Source organism: Desmodus rotundus, chromosome 8 (assembly GCF_022682495.2).
Source record: "Desmodus rotundus isolate HL8 chromosome 8, HLdesRot8A.1, whole genome shotgun sequence".
In the NCBI taxonomy this organism is placed as follows: domain Eukaryota; kingdom Metazoa; phylum Chordata; class Mammalia; order Chiroptera; family Phyllostomidae; genus Desmodus; species Desmodus rotundus.
In genome coordinates this window covers 12,186,732-12,193,366 of record NC_071394.1, presented here as the reverse complement: position 1 = coordinate 12,193,366, position 6,635 = coordinate 12,186,732, and the positions used below count along the sequence as shown (strand labels likewise).

The 6,635-nt window shown below is 40.9% G+C and overlaps 1 non-coding gene across 1 annotated transcript; it reads right to left on the bottom strand.

Annotated features, from left to right (window-relative positions):
* Window positions 1–406: 406 nt before the first annotated feature.
* On the bottom strand, window positions 407–513 carry LOC112315793 (U6 spliceosomal RNA). Its single transcript, XR_002975933.2, has one exon. It is a non-coding gene; the product is annotated as a U6 spliceosomal RNA (small nuclear RNA).
* Between the last annotated feature and the right edge of the window lie 6,122 nt (window positions 514–6,635).

The following is a 6,635-nucleotide window of genomic DNA, read 5'->3' as shown; positions in this document are numbered from 1 at the left end:
TCCTCCTCCTTCTCATTCTGATCTTGTGCTGCCCTGTGAACGGGAAAATATACCCAACCTCTCTGAACATTACTTTTTAGACTCACCTATCTCACCTTCTGATCTCTGAGTCTTTGCTCATTCTATTCCTTGTCCATACAGTAATAACTACTTTTCCCCCTATTTCCTCTTCTACCAGCTCTTCCAGTGAAAACCCACACATCTATCAAACTGCTTCACAAACACCATCTCCCACATGCAGCTTTTCCTGTCTCATAGCCCCAAGACAGGATTTGCTTTCTTCCCTCTGACTTCCCATAGCTCTTTTGCTTTCGTGATTAATTACTGCAACTCAGGTTCCCCAAGAAGCAGAGTCTGGAAATAAGCATAAAAGATTTTTTTTTCTTAATTTAGATCTTATTGGTTGGAAAATATGGAATGCTTCATGAATTTGCATCCCACCCTTGTGCAGGGGCCACGCTAATCTTCTCTGTATTATTCCAATTTTAGGAGATGTGCTGCCGAAGTGAGCACAGTGAGAATAATTTTACTGGGGAGTTCTCCAGGGATCAGCAGATCTGGGGAAGTGAAGGGAACGGGGTTGTGCAGAGGAAAAGTTGGACAGCCATGCTGTCTCCCAAGGGCCATAGCCAACCACACGGGGAGCTCTGGAGATGGGATAGCCCTTCAGAATTGTTCTGGATTATTCCAAGAGGGTCAGGGCCTTTACATCTCTCTCTCTACCAGTCACTGGCCCTGAGGATCTGGGGCAAGGACCAAGGACAGTAGAGGATAAAGAAGATTTATCTCTGAACTGTCAGCTGTCAACACTGCTGGGAGAATGAGTACTTTTCCCTGGAAAGGATGGAGAGGGCAGGGGTAGAAATGTGAATGGCACACCGCAGTCTCCACATCAGCTTCTAAAGAATCTGCATTGTCTGCTTTGTGGGTCATGTCTTTACCTCCTGAACACTAGAAATTGTGTCCTAAATATTTCTTGAACTCCGCACTAGTGTGACTACTGTCAATAAGAGATGCTGGGTAAATAATTTGCTGAGATGCATTTACTTTGTACTCTTTCCCAGAACTTCCAGTTTAAAGACGTTAATGAGGTACATCAGGCACATATCTCTATTTTACAGAGGAGAAAATTGAGGCAGAGAATGATAATTAGACTTGGTCCATGACACAATTAATTTAAAAGTTTCAAAAAAAAACAAAACCCAAAACCAACAACAAAAACCATCCCTAAGTCTCAGGACTCTCAAGCCAATTATCTTTCAAAAAAATTACCCAATTAAATAAATACAAATAGTAGCTCAAAAGGGGGCCCCAGTCAGGTCAAGAGTTAATAATCTTGCTCTCTAAACCACTTCTCAAAAGTTCCTGCTTCTGAACCTCCCTGAGGTGCCTCAACTTGATAAGTTATTAGACTTCCTTTTGGCCCATATTCACATGAAAAGAGCCAGAACTTGCAACCGAGATTTAAAACAACTTTGGCCCATTGCCCAGGGCTCACACTGTGAAGAGCACTGAAAGCATCCTCCAAGAATCTTTAACACAGCCACCACAAGGAAGATGACCTGCCTACCATTCCTGAAGTCATTTTCAGGACACTTGCCACAGTCATCAAGTCAGGTCATGAAGTCACAAAGAAACCCTTTATTTTTTAAAAAAAAAATAGGACAACAAGGTCTCCTTTCCTCTCCCATCTCTGTCGCCTGCCACACACATCCCCATAATTACACGTGACCCTTTCCTACCCTAAATCTCAGTGTCAGCAGAGAGTCACCTGTGATGTCACCTATTTCTAGAAAAACACTGGCAAGCACGCTGCTGCCTGACCCCAGCCATGTGCCTGGACTGTTTATGTCAAACAGATGTGGCCTGTTACTTAACAGGGTTTCTTGTGCACTGCCACGCCCGAGAACCCCAGGAGACTGGGACAGAGAGCAGGTCTGTTTCACTAACCTGCAAAACCCCGTTCTGTCATCTTGGCTAAGTTACTTCCTTCTCTCTGGGTTTATTGATAGTTGGACAGAGACATGCACATAGAAATCCTATGTAGGCACTTGTGTCCTGGCCTCACTTACTGTGTTGTTAGAGCACCTCTATCCTTCTATTCAATGGCAGGTCAATGGTCCTTAATGTGGCCTTTTCTACATCATCAAACACTACTGATCGTAAGTATAATACCAAAACCTTAGCCTAGACTGGCTCTTAAGTTCTGTTTCCCACCTCTCCTTTGCCCACGGCACTGCATTCCAGCAAAATCAACCTCTTGGTTCTTATATTAGAACTTCTTCCCAAGATTGCCAAGTCAGGTACCTCAAAACACTCTGGTGCCGGCATACACTCCGTGATTCCCCAAACCACGCAAAAGCAACTATAGAAACTCTTTCCAATGTATCAATATGTTTCTGTGTCAATTAATTCATATGTTCAACTGGAGATGTTTCTCACAATTGACATAAATCATATTCATACTTTATATTTTCACACAGATGACACACATACACACCCTTCACATTTTCACATTTGCACAGTTCTTTTATCTTATTTTTTTATTACAGTTTGCATTCAACACTCTTTTTGTATTAGCTTGAGGTATACAGCACGTTGGATAGATGTTCATATAGGTTACAATACGTTCCCTACAATAATTCAAGTGCCCACCTGGCATCATTGATAGTTATGACAGTATTATTGCCTCTGTTTCCTATGCTTTACCTTACATCCCACGCCTGTTTTGTAACTACCAATTAATACTTCTTAATCCTTTCACTTGGCACATTTTTGTGATGTTCTTTTATTCCACCCCTGCACAGAAATGATTTCTTTTCTATCTATACTAGTTGAAATCCTACTGAGTTGGACTTTGGGAGCTCAAAGACCAACCCAGATGCCCCCTCTTCCTTTGAGACTTCTGGTGGCCCCTTTGTAATCCATATGTGGTTCACATCACTTTCTGCCTTGTATTATTGTTTGTGCTCATATCTCATCCTGTCTCTATTACATAGTCAGCTGGACCAGAGCAGAAGCCAGATGTCAAACTTACTTCTGTTCCAACAATATCTGGCACAATCACTGCATCGAGTCAGTGTTCAACGAGGACCTGAAAAAGCACCAGGCGTATCTTCTAAGTCACTGCAGTATATGATACAACAAGTTTGGGCTGCTTCAAAATATTTTTATTACCTTTTTATTGAAGTTAGTACACATGAAATGTTCAACCGTTAAGCATATAAGTTGAATGTTTGTAAAAAGTGATTAAAGACATGCAACCTTCTCCAAGATAAATATATAGGGCATGGTTTATACTCCAGAAATAACTACCACCCCCTGTCCCACAGTCAACTCCCAAAAGCAATCACTATTCTGATTTCTCACACCTTAACATTTCTTTCATCAGTTCGTATTAATGGAATCATATAGTATGAACATCCCTGTGTCTGTTTTTTACTTTAATTTTTGCTCATTACTATGATTATAGATTTATCCATTTGGTTGCCTTGTAGCCTAGTTCAATTTTTTGTTGCTTAATATTCTAGCACATGAACATTTAATGATTTGTTAACGTGGATGACTACTTGGGCTATTTCCAGTTTGGGCAATTATGAGCAAAGCCACTGTGAACCCTCACACCAGCAACTTCTGGTGCAATGTGCACGCGTTCTGCTACTTGTTTAGCGAGAACTGAGGCTGCCACATCCGTGTGTATGCACGTATGCAGCTTCAGTTGATGTTACCACCCAGTTTTCTAAAATGGTTTTACTACTTTGCACTGCCATCGACATCGTGTCAGAGGTCCTGTTGTGTTATTTTTTTTTTTTTACCAACACTTGACATTTTCAGATTAAAAAAATTGTAGTCATTCAGGTAGGTGTGTAGGGCTAGCCTCGTATGGTTTTAATTTGCATTTCCCTGATGATAAATAGGGAAATAAATGATAAGGAAAATGTATTTTCTGCCCTGGCTGGTGTGGCTCAGTGGATTGAGAGCCGGCCTGAGAACAACCAAAGGGTCGCTGGATTGATTCCCAGTCAGGTCACATGCCTGGGTTCTGGGCCAGGTCCTCAGGGGTGGGCTTGTGAGGGGCAACCACACATTGATGTTTCCCTCTCTCCCTCCCTTCCCTTCTCTCTAAAAATAAATAAATAAATCTTTAAAAAACACATCTTCTTATTTTTTTTGCCACTTGGATAACCTTTTTGGTGAAATGCTTATTTATGTCCCTTGACATGTGTTTAAATTATATTGCTGTATTTGTCTTATTAATTTGTAACATTTATTTATATATTCTAGATACAAGTTCTTTGTCAGAAGTATGATGACAAATATATTTCCTTATGGCTTGCATAATAGCTCTCTTAATTGTATTTCTTGATGAATAAAATCATCAATTTTAACTGAATCTAATGAATTAATCTTTCACTTTATGGTTAGTGATTGTGCACGTGTGTGCGTGTGTGTTCTTTAAGGAACCTTTGCCAAATTCAGGATCGTGAAGGTTTTTCTCTCTATTTTCATTTAGAAGTTTTGTAACTACCTTTTAATTTAAGACTGAGCTACAGCTGGAATAAATTTTGGTACATGGTATAAGCAAAGTGTCAAATTAATTTTTTCATAGGCTATGCGATTAATCTCAAGGCATTTATCTACAAGACCACTCTTTTCCCATTGCATTGCCACAGTACTTTAAATCAATGATAATTTACACTTAGGTCTATTTGATAGTATTTTAAAAATATATATATATATTTTATTCATTATGCTATTACAGTTCTCCCAATGTTTCCCTTTTGCCGCCCTTCACCCAGTACCCCCATTCTCTCCAGCAATCCCCCGACCTTAGGGTCATGCATCTGAGTTCTTTGGCTACTCCATTTCTTATACTATTCTTAACATCCCCCTGTCCATTCTTTATCTACCAATTTGTACTTCTAAATCCCTGCACCTTTTCCCCCATTCTCCACCTTCCCCCTCCCAACTGATAACCCTCCAAATGATCTCCATGTCTATGATTCTGTTCCTGTTCTGCTTGTTTGCTTAGTTTGTTGTTTAGATTCAATTGCTGATAGTTGTGAATTTATTGCCATTTTAATATTCATAGTTTTGATCTTTTTTCTTATATAATTCACTTTAACATTTCATATAATAATGTGTTGGTGATGATGAACTCCTTTAGTTTTACCTTGTCTGGGAAGCACTTTATTTGCCCTTCCATTCTAAATGATAGCCTTGAAGGATTAAAAACCTAGGTTGTAGGTCCTTGCTTTTCATCACTTTCAATACTTCTTACCAGTCCCTTCTAGCCTGCAAAGTTTCTTTTGAGAAATCACCTGACAGTCTTATGGGAACTCCCTTGTAGGTAACTGTCTTCTTTTCTCTTGCTGCTTTTAAGATTCTCTCTTTATCTTCAACCTTTGGCATTTTAATGATGACATGTCTTGTTGTGGTCCTCTTTGGATCCATCTTGTTTGGGACTCTGTGCTTCCTGGACTTGTATGTCTATTTCCTTCACCAAATTAGGGAAGTTTTCTTTCATTATTTTTTCAAGTAAGTTTTCAATTTCTTGCTCCTCCTCTTCTCCATCTGGCACCCCTATGATTTGGTGCAGGTACGTCCCAGAGGCTCCTTAGCCTATCCTCATTTTTTAAATTCTCTTTTCTACTTGCTGTTCTGATTGAGTGCTTTTTTCTGTCATATGTTCCAAATCTTTGGTTGGATTCTTGGTTTCATACTCTCCACTATTGGTTCCTTGAAGATTTTTCATTCCACTTAATGTAACCTTCATTTCTACCTGGGTCTTTTTTTATGCTGTCGAGGTGCCCAGTGGGTTTCGGGAGCATCCTGATAACCAGTGTGTTGAACTCTGCATCTGATAGGTTGCTTATCTCCATTTCATTTAGTTCTTTTTCTGGAGTTTTGTTCTGTTCTTTCATTTGGGCCATGTTTCTTTGTCTACTCATTTTGGCAGCCTCCCTGTGTTTTAGGTGGAGCTCCTGTGACTCCCTGTCTTAGTAGCATGGCCTATCATAGAAAAGCACACGGTAAGATGTATGGGGCAGTTGTACACATTGCATGTGTACTTAGGTAGTTGCCAGGGTAGGATAACCTGTGACTCTGTGGTTCTGTGTGGGGGAGGACTCAGAGAGGGGAAGATGCCACTGCCTCGCCTCTAGAGTTTTGCTCAGGCACAAGTTGTTTCCCAGCACTCGCCTTGTTGCCAGTTACTTTAATTTCTCCCTGTATGCCATTGGTGCCCTTCCAGCTGTTGCTCTGGTGCTGAATCCCAGAGGGGGTGAGTCTGCATAAGTCCTAAGTCCATTTCAGGCCCTTTAAGATAAGTGTCCTGAGAACCATGCACTTTCTTCCACCTCCTCAACCCTTACTGGTTTTTGCAGCCAGAAGTTATGGGGACTTATATTCTTAGCACCGGAACCCTGAGCTCGGTGGTCTGGTCTGGGGTTGGGATTCCTTGCTCCTGAGGTATCCCTCCTGATTTTTATCCACCACACCTGGCTGTGTGGCTGTCCTTTCTGCATCTCCATGCCTCTTCATGCCTCCACCTCTCCACGCCTCTCAGAGCATCCGCATCTCCACCTCTCCTACCTGTCTGGACGAATGTAGATCCTTTAAATCCTTGTTGTTGG